Source organism: Strix aluco, chromosome 2, assembly GCF_031877795.1.
Source record: "Strix aluco isolate bStrAlu1 chromosome 2, bStrAlu1.hap1, whole genome shotgun sequence".
Taxonomy (NCBI): Eukaryota; Metazoa; Chordata; class Aves; order Strigiformes; family Strigidae; genus Strix; species Strix aluco.
The window spans coordinates 2,842,789-2,855,780 of NC_133932.1; the positions used below are offsets into that span (position 1 = coordinate 2,842,789).

General features: G+C 40.1%; 1 protein-coding gene across 9 annotated transcripts in view; it reads right to left on the reverse strand.

The window, feature by feature from the left end:
* ZBTB20 (zinc finger and BTB domain containing 20) overlaps positions 1-12,992 on the reverse strand; it is a 492,466-nt gene that overhangs the window by 458,522 nt on the left and 20,952 nt on the right. Inside the window, exons 1-2 of one of the 9 annotated variants that reach the window (XM_074808347.1) lie at positions 5,286-5,348; positions 5,145-5,189 (exon numbers count right to left, since the gene is read on the reverse strand). The exons of 7 other annotated variants lie outside the window; for them this stretch is intronic. The gene's annotated coding sequence lies outside the window, so the exon portion shown is untranslated. One more of the 9 variants, XM_074808405.1, reaches the window with a different exon arrangement.

Below are 12,992 nucleotides of genomic sequence, written 5' to 3' on the forward strand. Positions count from 1 at the left end.
GCTGAAACATTCAGGAAGACCATATGGGTTTTGGTTCACCCTTTGTAGTGTCATTTACACTTGTGCAAACTGGACATAAAATGTGATCTAGGGGTCTGTGTCCACCCACTTCAGAAAAGCACAAGGAAAGGCATATGACATGAGGCACTGAAGAATAAAGTCCTAAAGACGCTGCCAGTGTTTAAATTAGGTAGGATTGGTTTTCTGTTAGAATACCTGTCTTTCAAAAAAGATGTTGAGGAACTCTACCTGACAACAGCAAGTACAGCACAGGCTACAAATCAGCCCTCCGTGGGGCTGGCGGGGCAGGTTGTCGCTGACGGGAAGAGACCACTTCTTGGCATGAAAGGATTTCAGCCTTTGTGCTCGCATAGTCCATGGCCTTTCTTCCCATAGTGCCACCTAGTGCCAGCTCGGTCAGAAGCTTGCTTTTCTGCGAGGTGAACATCTGCCCCATCAGAAACAGGCTGAGACCCTCCACGCGCATTTCACCAAAGCCAAACCCCAGCTGTCAAAAGAACAGGATTTTTTTCTTTAAAGACAGCTTTATCCCATTAGCCCGATTTCCCACTCCTGTATTTTAACTACTTCAAGATAGACAGTCTTCACTGTACGTGATAAAAGCTGAACTTTTTTCTTTCTGCAAACCTCTGGGATGTGTAGCAACCTGCCCTGCAGCACCGGCAGCCCTGGCTGCCCCAGTGGCTATGGAAGAAGGAGGTGGCACACGTCCCCACGTCTCCAGTGACCATTTTACAAGACCTGCCCGCAAACAGAACTCCCGCCAGTGCCGGGCGGTCAAAATGTCGTCATATTACACGATGGCACTGAAGGATTAAGTACAGAACTGTACGAAAACATGAAAGCCATAGGCAGTAATCATGCTGAAATGCCAGTTTCCTATTAGAGGAGAACTGGATCTCCCTTGAACTAAATATTAACTTTTAAGACAAATAATAACCAGGAATATAGGCAACACTGTCAAAGCAAAAACCATCCTGGACAAAAGTCTTTGCCTTTATTCAGTCCTCACTGAAAGTTTGATACATCTGTGAAACTCTCCTCAAGTTAAAGCTGTACAGCTGTTACAAAAGTATCTCAAAATTTGGTGCGTGGTCAAACACTACTCTTTACCACGAGAAACCTGGATTATTGGCATAGATAGATTATTAAAAACCCAAGTTATTTTTCAGAGTTGATATTGTCTGTTTACTTTCTGAATTTTCTTGGGGCAAACTAACAAGATCAGTGAAGTCCGTTTCACTTTGATTTGCCATAATTTTCCCTCTGCAGCACAGTTTGAACTGCAGACGCTACAGAGGGAACAAGTTATTCTTTAAAAATAACTATCTGCAGTGCATTGTTTCATTAAAAAAACCCAAAAACCAAAAAAACCCCAAAAACATAACCTAAAAACATTTATAAAGGATTTGGATTTTCTAGAAGTTTTGCTTTAAAAAAAAAAAAAAAAATCTAAGTAACTTGAAGTTAAATTTCAGTGTTTAATTTTCCATTAACATTTATGAATTTCTTTCAGTAGAAGCTCTTCACTATACGGATCACAGTGTAAAAAAGTCCTATAAAAAGAGACAGGAGTGAAACCAACTGAAATCTTTAAGGCCACAGCATGCCATCAATTTCTAAACAGAACTCCTTTTCAAATCATTCTGCTTAAAACCTCATATGGTCTGCAAAAACGAACAGGGTTTTCTTGAAATGATTTAAATAACAATTTATCTAAGACTGTAATCTTTCTTGTATGGGATTTGTAAGCTATCCCACAGAATTCTCTAGCAGGGGACACTGTTCCCTATTTACATCAAAGTTTTATATAAATAATATTACATCTTTTTAAATTTTCTGCAGCTGTTTTCCCTTATGAATAAGCTGGGCCTATGAAGAAAATGTGAAAATAGAAAAACTGTGAGTAATATTTATAATAATGATATATCCAACTCAGGAAATTGCTACAACTGTCTTTATCAAAATAAACAAGATTGATATTTTTTCCTCCTTTAAGAGAAAAGCAAAATCCTCTGCTATTAAAATTAATTTGTCTTGGTATTTGTTTGGTATTTGGATTTCACTGTCTCATATCTCATTTTCGGTCCTGTTAAAAAAAAAAAACTCAACCAACCAACACAAAAACATACACACAAAAAAACCCCAACAGCATTGCTGTTCGTCTCAAGGAGTGAAAGAGGCATATACACACGCCATTCAGCCCAAAATTACTCTAGCTACAGGGCATGGCAAAGCATGAAATAACTGCTCCAGAGCACTTCCTCATGTGGGTGTGTTAGATAACTGTCTGCTCCAACGCTAAAATAAAGCACACTCTGACCCAATCAACACCACGAGCTCTGCTCCGCACAGCTGCCCAGGCTGCGAGCATGGGAACCCAGAGCACCCCACACCGCTCCGCCAAACTCTGCCATACCCCCCTGGCCAACAGGTTTGACACTCCCCGAGTTCCAGCTACAGCATCATATGCCGGATTTAAGTTTACTTAGGCATACTTTACCCTTTGCTGCTGTATCCAGATTGCAAACGGACTTTGTGCTATTGAAAGGGCTAAGATTTTTTATTTTTTTTTTGATAGAATATACTTGGGGTTCAAAGAAAATTAAATTCTCCTAGTGAAAAAGTTTTTAAGATTATAAAAAGATCTTACTGGGTAATGAAAAATGTTTCTCCTACTCCGACTCTCTTTCTCTGCTTGAATTCTTCTTGCTTGGGGTTTTCATAAAATCAAGAAGCATCCTGTAGTCATTTTTAAAGTTTTTCAAAAGTGTTAAGATGAGGCTGGGCTTCTGCTCAATGTACACGTAAGAATCCTGAGGACAAGGTCCATGGGCTTTCCTACAAAAGCCCCGGGCTGTTGAGGACCATCCACCTGCACTGGTTCAGGAGAAAATGACAGGTGCCTGAAAACCCACCCATCCCACGAGGGGGATGGCTGCTAACGCTCCAGCTGCATCACTCCAGGCTGACCACCATCCAAAGGCACCAGCAACTCCACCCTTAAGGCCCCTACGTTTTTGACATAACTTCAGCATCCCCTCTATGTCCAAACACGAGTTTCAAAGCTTGAGATTCAAACTTTGGGAAGGGAGGAAATACCTTGCTACAGTTAACTGGTCTTTCGAAGCAATAAACACATTTAAAGCCTATCAACAAAATATTAATTTCGAAGCTTGCATAAAAAGGAGGAGGAAAAAAAAAATGGGAAGCAATGAATGTCATTCCCCAGCTAAGAGATGAGCCACCAATTGCTGGCACACAGATATTTAAAACCTTGAAAAGTTTTGCTCAGGTTCTGGAAATAAAGCTGTTAATAAAATGGAGCAAGTGGTTTCTGTAGTTGTAGTGCCAGCGAATAGATCTGCTGCTTTGGATTTCAATTAACTTAGTTTGTACAGCGAGGAGGCACTTCTGTTGAAACTGGGGAGTCGTAAGTTAAAGGACAGCTAAAAAAAAGCCCTAAACAACAGCAAAAAAACCTGTTGGCAGCAGAAGTTCTCTCTGGCTGTAAAATAATGGATTTTTAAGAAACATTTCAAAGGATTTGAAGGTTTTGGAGAATCTCCTCGGCAGTCCCAGGTGGGTTAGGAATATTGCATTATGGACTTCTTTGTGCTAAGAGGAAGGCCTAATGCATGTTTTTAAGAAGTCCGCCTCTTGCTATTAAATAAATAATTTTCTATTAAAAAAGGTGATTATTATTGTTGAGAGATCTCCACTGATCAGCGTCCATTTTATATAATTACTTATGATTCTCCAGAACATTTTATGTAACTCACTTCCACTATCTCTTTTTTCTTTTTTTTTTTTCTTTTTTGTTACCAGCAGAGTAGCAGTTTTACTCTCCAACAGAAATGACAGGAGCTCAGATAAAAAGACCATTTCAAATGGATCAATTTAAGCAGTCTTTAGAACCCATGATAAATCTGGGCTCCAAAAAACTCGACAATGCTAAATGGGCTATGAAATGCATCACAAATCCCTCCCCAGAAAAAAAAAAAAAAAAAAAAAAAAAAGAAGAAAAAAAAGATTAATTCAGAGAAAAGCTTCAATGTTTGAAATTACAAATAAGCAGCATATTTGTGGAACGAAAAATGGTAAATAAATAGTTACTGTTTCTGGACAAAATGGCTCGATAGATTTCATAATTTGCTACCACTGTAAAAAATATCTATTCCCTTCCCCCCTCCCTTCCCCGGCAGTACACACGGAAACACAAGCATAACCATGCATAAAGTGGGAGGGTGGGGGGCAGCCAAGGATACAAACTCCCTCTTAGAAAGTTTGAATTCTTATTAACCCAGTGATGCCTCCATAATGTTACATTAGATCAGCAACATAAAAGTTGGAATATATGTCTCCTTTCTTCCTAGCAAAGGAAACTGGAAAAATACTAATAATGAAAAATAGACGTTAAAAATATCCAGGAGGGGAAAGTACATGTACAATAACCAAAATTAACCCCCTCCGCCCCCACACTGAAACAGACAAACAGCAAAATCTCCGAATAAAAATCCTGTCAGGAGGAGTGGAACCTGCTTTCTCTTTTTTTGCTTTTATTTACTATATGCCAAGCATGGACTTTAAACTTACAGTGTGCATATATATAGAAAACAAAGAACGAGAGTCACCGTTAACCCTGGTCACTGGCATTACAGTTAAAAGTCATTGGCAAATACTAATAAAACCCCATTTAGCAGTAAATAAGGAGAACATGATATATGGACGGACAGATGGAACTGCATAAACAGAAAAGAAAAAGCAGAGAGACCCACAAACAGACGGAGAGGGATGTTTTAAAAGAGTGAAAGATATTGATTTACTTGGAACTAGTGTTGGAAAACAAACGTATTTGTTTCCTTCGTGATTAAAAAAAAAAGTAATTAAAGTGAATCATAAGGGGGCACACCCTTAAATAAGTAGAAGGGGGAAAAACATTTGTAGAGGGTAAGGCCTTCTATAGATGTTCCGAATTTTAGGCTAGCAAATAGGTCTGGCAAACTTACATCTCTAAATTAAAAATCGGGGGGGGAGGGGGGGGGGGGGATAAAGAAGTGCTGGTGGTTTAAGGAGAGTAGAGGCTTTATTCTTTTATTTTTTATAAAAGTTGACTGGCCTACCTTGTTCCCCAGTCCTCAGTTTGTCTCCTCATAGTCGCTGTCTCCCTGGAAGTACAGTGTGAGTGGTAATGACTGCCTGCCTCCCTAATGAGTCCATTTTCCTGCTCTTGATGTTGTGTATATACACACACTGCAACCTACCTTACAAACCACAGAGACGGGAAAGGGAGAGCGAGCGAGAGAGAGCGAGCGAGAGCCAGCGAGAGTGCGAGAGACAGGGAGAGAGCGAGCCAGGGAGAGGGAGAGAAAGGCGCACACAGACAAAGCCCTCCTACCAGACAGCAGACAACCCTCCTTCCCCTATCTAGCAAAATACAACTCGGCTAATGCAGCAACAGGTTCAATACTGCCAGGCTGAGGCAGCGTAGAAAAGGTATACGGGGCTGCGCAGGATTGCTGGCAAATAAACACTTTCCTGCCGGCTGGCTCCACCTTTCTTATTTATGTTACAGGATGTTGGAATGCATTGTTTCAGACGGTCCGTATAATTATCATAAATACATTTTTTTGGTGCGTATTAGCGTGAAGCGCCGAAACGTATCAGCCATTCTGCTCCGTAACCTTATAGCTTTAACACATGCAGGGAAGGTGTAAACATATCTCTTTTGACAGGCAGACTACACAAAGCCCACTGATGATTTTAAAGTCATGAGATCTTTCAAGAAAGACGCTCCAGAAGATAGGTTTCCCCAGACAATAGGGGAGCAGGGAAAATTGATCTTGATGAGGAAGAAGTCTTCGTAAGAGACTGCTCGGTAAACAATTGAGAAGAGAGGGCTATTCTCCCCAGCATTCCCTCCCTTCAAAAATATATATTGGGAAGCTTCTACCCCTACAGCTATAATAATGTGCTGTGCTTATGTCTGAACAGGTGCAATGCATATAGTACATGGTGTTACAAGGACAGAAATAAATCTCTCAAGTAAAAAAACATTTTCCCAGTTGCAAACAGGCCAAGGTTATTTAAAATATAGGTCTAATTTGAAGAACGTTCTCCCCACTCCCTATATTTTTTTACCGGGGGGGGGGGGGGGTGGCTACAGGGAAGGTGTGAATGGGAGGCAAAGATGGGAAAATCAATACACGTAATCAGTTACTAGGTTTTTATTTTTACAATATTCTGTCATATCCGAAGAAGATACATGCTGCTTCTAAAATAATTTTCACTCAGCCCTGCCTCTCATCACACGTAAACTTACACTGTCACAAAAAATCTGTTGATTTTAATGACAACTACAGGCATGTGAAAGTAGCAAGAGCACGCAAACGAGATTTTGCACCTGTATTTCATTGTTGGACAAAGGTTCTCCAAGAACTTTATCCACGGGGTATTTTTTAGATGGAGAAATTGAGTCCAAGAACAAAAAAAATTAAAAAAAGGTTAAGTGATATTCCCAAGGTTACACTGTAAATCAGTGGGAAAACAGATGAGAACCCAAATCTCCTGATGTGTTAACACGGAATTTGCCTGGAGTAACTCATACCCACCTAAAAGTTAAGTGTCCTATCTAAGCCAGTTGTGTAGGCTCCCTCTATTGTCAGTGGAGAGACAGGCACCTCCCAAAAGCAATTCATCCCAGCTTTCTCTCTCCACTGAGGAGGGAGCCTACGCAACTAGATTAGGCTAGGCAGCTAGCTTGTAGTTGGCTAAAATTAAGTAAAATGAATCTCACTTTTGATCTAAAGCTCTACTACAACATCCTGCTTCCCAAAATACATTTTTATTATCACATTTATTATTTAGGTAATATATGCCTAAATTGTAGTGATCAAAAAGGGATAGCCTGCTGACTAAAAGAGACAGGTAAACTCCCTAGATTCATGGATTTGTACCCTCAGGCTAGCTGGATGTTCATGATTCACACAGTCTTTATAATATTAACCAGCCTGGTGACTGGCAAATTTGATTAGTTTTGTTCACTGGTAGCAGCTACACATTTTTGTGTTTTGCTTATAAACATTCTGTTTTCATCCAGATGTATACTAAATACAGAAGGATTAAGTCAGTTTTTTCAAAAGGTTTGTTTTCATTAATGTTTTCATCAAAACAAAGCCTTTCTTACCTTAGGGTAAAATATAAAGAGTATAAAGCTCTATTAGGTGACTTAGTTCAACTCCTTCTGTAATATTTAGCTACATACACACCTGGCATACGTAAAGACAGCTCTACAAGTTACTTCAAATATCTATTGCAAAAATTTAGCCCTGTTACATATTTACTTCTCTGGACTTTATGACCATATTCACCTTATTGAAGGGTATGTAAGGTCAGGAAAGCAGAAGGAACATTTGGAGACTTTGCTTCTAACTGCAGTAACTCGATCAGGCTGTGTATGTACCAACTGACCACTCACTGCCTCAGTTTTTCCATCTGTAAAATGGACTCAACTGTAGTTCCATGAGCAGATGGTACCATAAATATATGAAGTGCTTTGTCTTCCTACCTCATGCTGGCATCTCTCAGAGTTTAATGATGAAGAATATTATGGGAAAAATATACTTTATCAAGCGGACCTGTACCAAATCCATCTGATGAAAATCACAAGTTTTTACAGTTTCTATTCAGTTCAAATAATAAGAATAGTCTCTGAGTTTAAAATTTAAAAACTAGATCTACACCAAAATGAGGATATCAGATGTAGGAAGCTTTAGTACTCTGGAACATTTGACCCCAAACTAACACTTGTTCCTCAGTCCCACCTACCTTATACATACAAATCTCAAGAGAGATTCAAAATGTACCAAGTTTGGATAAAATACAGATTTGAACCCTTCAAATTTAACAGACATTCAGGTTGAAATCTGAGTACTAAGTCAGAAACACTTAAATCCAAAAAATGTTCAGATTTGCAATCGATCCAGATCCAAAAACTGTAAGTTGGGAGGCATCTAGATCCTTACTTCCTGTAACTTTCTAGAAATGTTATATATGTGTCTGAACCAGGATCACAGGCCAAATTTCCTCATATTTTGAGGAAGCCTGAATCTCAGTAAAAACACTAGAACTGAGCCCTATTCCATCCAGTTATGGCAACACTTAGAGCCAGACCCAGACTGGAACACAAAGCCACCCTTCTACTGCTTCTGAAGTTTCATGGGGTTTGTGTACATGCAGAACTGTAGAATGAAAACCAAACACTTTAAAACCTCGAGATTGTTTGAAAGCAAATATGAAGCAGATTCCAACTTAAGCTAGTTTTGGCCCTCAATCAGAAATTAATCCAATTAGCTGTAATCTTTATAAAATCCAAATATCTGTCTGACCTGAAAGAAAACCCCGCAAGATGTGATCTGCACAACTGGTTCCTTGCCTGCAAGTCTTTCTAAATGGATCCAAACCATCAATGGCCTGATTTTTGTAAATCATTCTTGTTGTCTTATCAATCATTCAGCCTACCTAAACCATAGAAAAAGAGCGTAAAAAAATCCTGAGTGGTGCAATTGAATGGAGAATCCTGATTTGATGTTTTGCCAACATAAAAATATTTGTCTGCTTGCTTGATTCAAAACGTTCGATGAGAGCCGGCTCATCGTCACACCACATTCCTGTGGGCCTGCAATTCCTCCTCTCCATTACGTGAGCAGGTCGATGGCTACTTACTTGGTTCACTTGCAGGAAGAGAAAAGAGGACACGTAACTGCTGACAGCTTTCAGCCCTGTCACAGGACCGGACACACACCTGCCGTGTGACAGCGAGGACCTGCATGGCCGTCACATTGCTGGCCTACGCTTGGCCGTGCAACAGAATAGGCAAGAAAACTCCTGTCACGTGTCCAGGAGCGTACCTCTCGCACAGCAGAGACACGGAATTTTGGTTATGCCACACATGGGGTCACCCCACGAGACAGAGGTTGGAACAGAGGGCTCCCAGCCATTTTAGTAAAAGGCTGCATTATCCATCCTGAATGAAAGAACAGGCAATGCTGTTCTACCCAGCAGATGATACTCCTGTTTTTTCTGTAAACTTGTCTTCTTGGTTCAGAGTTAATCTTTATCAACTGTCATTAGGGAGGCAAAGGAGTCCCTCTAGCAAAGCCTTAAAAAGAATTAAAAAATGACTAGCACCATAAGGCAGGTGGAAAATTCTGGTGCTTGGCACAGCAGGGGCCTCATCTGCAGTTCCCCCCAGGAGCTGCAGAGCCCTTCGAACACCCTGATCTGCAGTAGTAAGGGGGAGATAGGGAAAATCAAACTGTCCTCCAGAACTGTGGAAGTCTTTGTTGCAAATGACAAGATTGTGGATGACGGACTAAGAGGGAAGGAAGGTGCTTTGGTGCCAAATAACATATTCTACACTGCTCTGGTCTCTCCTCTCTTTTTCACGTTGCCAGGCACACCAACATGCTGAGTTTAGACACATCTTGTTGACAACCACAACTAGGAGTCATGGCATCATATAACCATGTCTAAGGCTAAGAGCTACTTCCTTTGGAAAAAAAATTGGCCTCTTAGCAGTTATCTAAGGGCTCATTTTCAAATTCTAAAAAATTTAAGTGGGATTGACTCCATGAACTGGTTGGGTATCCTGCCCATCCTTGTGGTGTGTTAACAAAGTGGTCTTGATGTACTCAACGTACCTGCCCTACGCAGTTCCATCAATGCCTTCAGGGAGCTCAGCTTTACTAGAATCCTCACAGGAACTGTTCTTAGAAACCAGGCTGGTTTAACACCATACTGGTGTTAAAAATCCCAGGCAAATGTGTGCCGCAATTCTCTTTCAGACGGTATAGGCAGGACCTAGAAACACTCACAGCAACGTGCCTGAACTTGATTGCTTCCACTTACTTCCCTTCACCACATACACAGATCTCCTAGACTCCCCTGGTATATCACACCATCGTGTTGCCAGCCCAACAGGATTGGTGATTCAGATGTCTCTGCTGGTGTCCTGCAGTGTCTCTGCAACTTTGTTCAAATGTAATGAGAAAGATGCCAATTAAAAACGCACAAGAGTCCTGCAGCGTGGCAGGCTGATTCAAATTAGATACCTGTATGAAGTGATTAAAAATAGGTTTTCTAAACCTGAAGATAACAGGAGGACAGTGTTTGATTTACATCAGCAAGGGCTAACGAAAACGTAGAAGAGCCACACAAAAGCTCTTTATCCTGCGGATTTACTGGTGAAGATGCTGAGGACAGAAGGAGATAAATACAGCACATTTCTGGTGTCTTTCAATATGCAAAGAATCTCAATTGTTCTTCCATCTCAGCAGTCATTACTTACTGCCAGACTTCCAAATAAGTAATACTTCCTTTTAATTTAGCAACTTTGATTCATCATTCCATATTCGGTTGCACATACACACTAACAAATCGAATCTCACAACTTCCTTTGGTAAAAAGCTACTTTCGTTCCCATTTTACAGATAGCAAAAACTAAATGGAAAGAGTTAATGACCCTGATGAGAATAGAAGTGAGATTGGGATGCCAGGCTTTCCTGATCAGAAGTTCAGACTATGCTGCCTCTATGCATCGGGCTCTCAGACAGCCCAATTGATCGGCAAGACTGGGGCGCACTTGCTAAACCAGAACTGGCTTTTCTAATGCTGTTGTTTGTTGGGTTTTAATTCCAGAATGTCCTGAATAATAGATCAGATGCAAAGCCAATATGTCTCCAACAGTTTCAATGGATTTGTGAAAATTTGTCTGCAAGTAATACGTACCAAGTACCATAAATGCCCACTTTCTTTTAGGAGGACACTACCAGCACTTCATTAAAGGAACACTTTGCACGACTGTTCCCTTACAGCCCTTTGCACAAAGGCTGAAAAATGGTGTTTCCACTGCATAATAATCCCATGTCAGATACAACAGTACTACATTACTCTAGTACTGCGTTGGGTAAATTGTGACAGTAAGATCTAGGCAATGTAAGAAATTTTGTCCCAACAAAGCCAATCCCTTGCTTTTATACCCATCAACACTGCTGTGTATGAATCACCACCTACAGGGACTGAGAGTCCTCATAAAACAAACTCCAGAAGACCAATATCATGCCAACATACCATTTTCCAATCCAAAAACCAAAACCACACAAAAAGTCCTCAGACTCCCACATACTTTATCCCCATCTCCCCATTACACATACACACACACCCCCTTGGGATGTTCGTGTGTTGGCTTTCTGTCTTGAATGTGTAGACTGGGTTATAGTTATTTAACACCTAACCACCTGCAGTTACGTATGAGGCCTTGGCTATGTCTGTGTTCATCCTCTCCACTTACAGAGTGCTGGAATATTACTTTTATTTGCATCAGCAGGCCATTTGTGACCAATTTAGCTGTTGAGCTAACGTGCAAGGCCCTCATCCAAGCTGTGGGGTTACAATGGAGTCGGATCTTGTTACACAGCCTACTGCATCGTATGGTGCACCCTCTATTATATAACTATATAGTTTCCAAAGGTGACCCATAATTCGGTTATAAAGAGTCACGTTGCAGTTCAGTCAACATTTAAGGACTAGAAATTTGATGATTTACTTACGGAAACTCATACTGAATCCATCCCAAACTGAACAACAAATTGTAAAAAGCAGTTTTACCATCTGAAACAAGCTATGGTAACAAACAAGTCAGGATGCACATCCATCACTCTCTTCTACCAGATAACTAGGATGACTATCAAAGATTTCTATTTTTGTCCCAGAAAGTTAGGGAGCATGCTGGAGGATTTGATTGCTGTCATAATTGCAGATGGTTATGACATGAACCACAGTGAAAATGCTGAAGCTCTAGGTGGCCATCACTTCACCTTTACCCTCTTTCAATAGTAGAAAACAAACCCCAACAAATCAAAACAAAACAAACCTCTGCAACTCTAGTGGTTGTCATATCCATTGAGATGCACTAAGTTTATCATGAATGAAGATCTGATCTAGGCAGGAAAAAAGTGAGAGACATCACTAACAGTATTTTGGAAGCTGTTATTTTACCCTCTGGGTGCAACTGAATATTTTCACGAGCTTATGAGCATGAATCTATTCTACCTGGAAAATATTTATGTCAGCATTTTCAAAGATGCTACTCTTTCAAAAGGTAATTATCTTCTAGTTTAGAATATCACATCTGAGAGTACTGCCCCCCAAATGAATAACTACCTCTGAAAAAATAAAAACAAAAATGCAATTTAAGTGTATCAGATGTACAGACAGAAATTCCATGTTAACTTTTATTTGATTGACTATTCATGAAGTGGACAAGAAACAGCTCTACAGAAAAGACACAAACAGTTCTGAATCTTCAAAGATCCAAAAAATCTTGAGGAGGTTCTAAAAGTTACTCGATTGTCTTAAAAGCCTGGGAATTTTTTAAAAAATCTCTGTTACGCTCCCAAGTACTTTTTAAGCTTTTCTATACAATCATAAATATATATATATATATATATTTTTAAGCTAAGGCTATATGACCAACACCAAAAATAAGTAAAATCACAGCATGTACAATAATGCTGTAATATTTGAAAGGAGCAACACTAAGTGTCATTATTCATCTAACACTTCACCATGAAATCCCTTTGGCTGATGTAGGGTTACTTTCCTCAAATATAGGCACTGCGTGAAAGCTCCTATGTAAGATTTTTCTCCATGTACTCTAGGCAAGGGGAAACCAATGCATTTATCAGGCAGACTGGAATTGTAAGTTACTGAAAAGGCTGGACTTTTTCTCAGAGCTGTGTGGCTTGTATCACACTTTGAAGCAGCTCAGCACAAAAATTCACCCCAGGCCCCAGATCCTGATGTCCCAAATTCCTACTAAGTCCCCATATTTAGTGTTTCTGGTTATATGCACCTAAAATCCCACAACCAGCTAGTAGAAAATATCAGGCACAGGGACTTGGGGGGTGTTT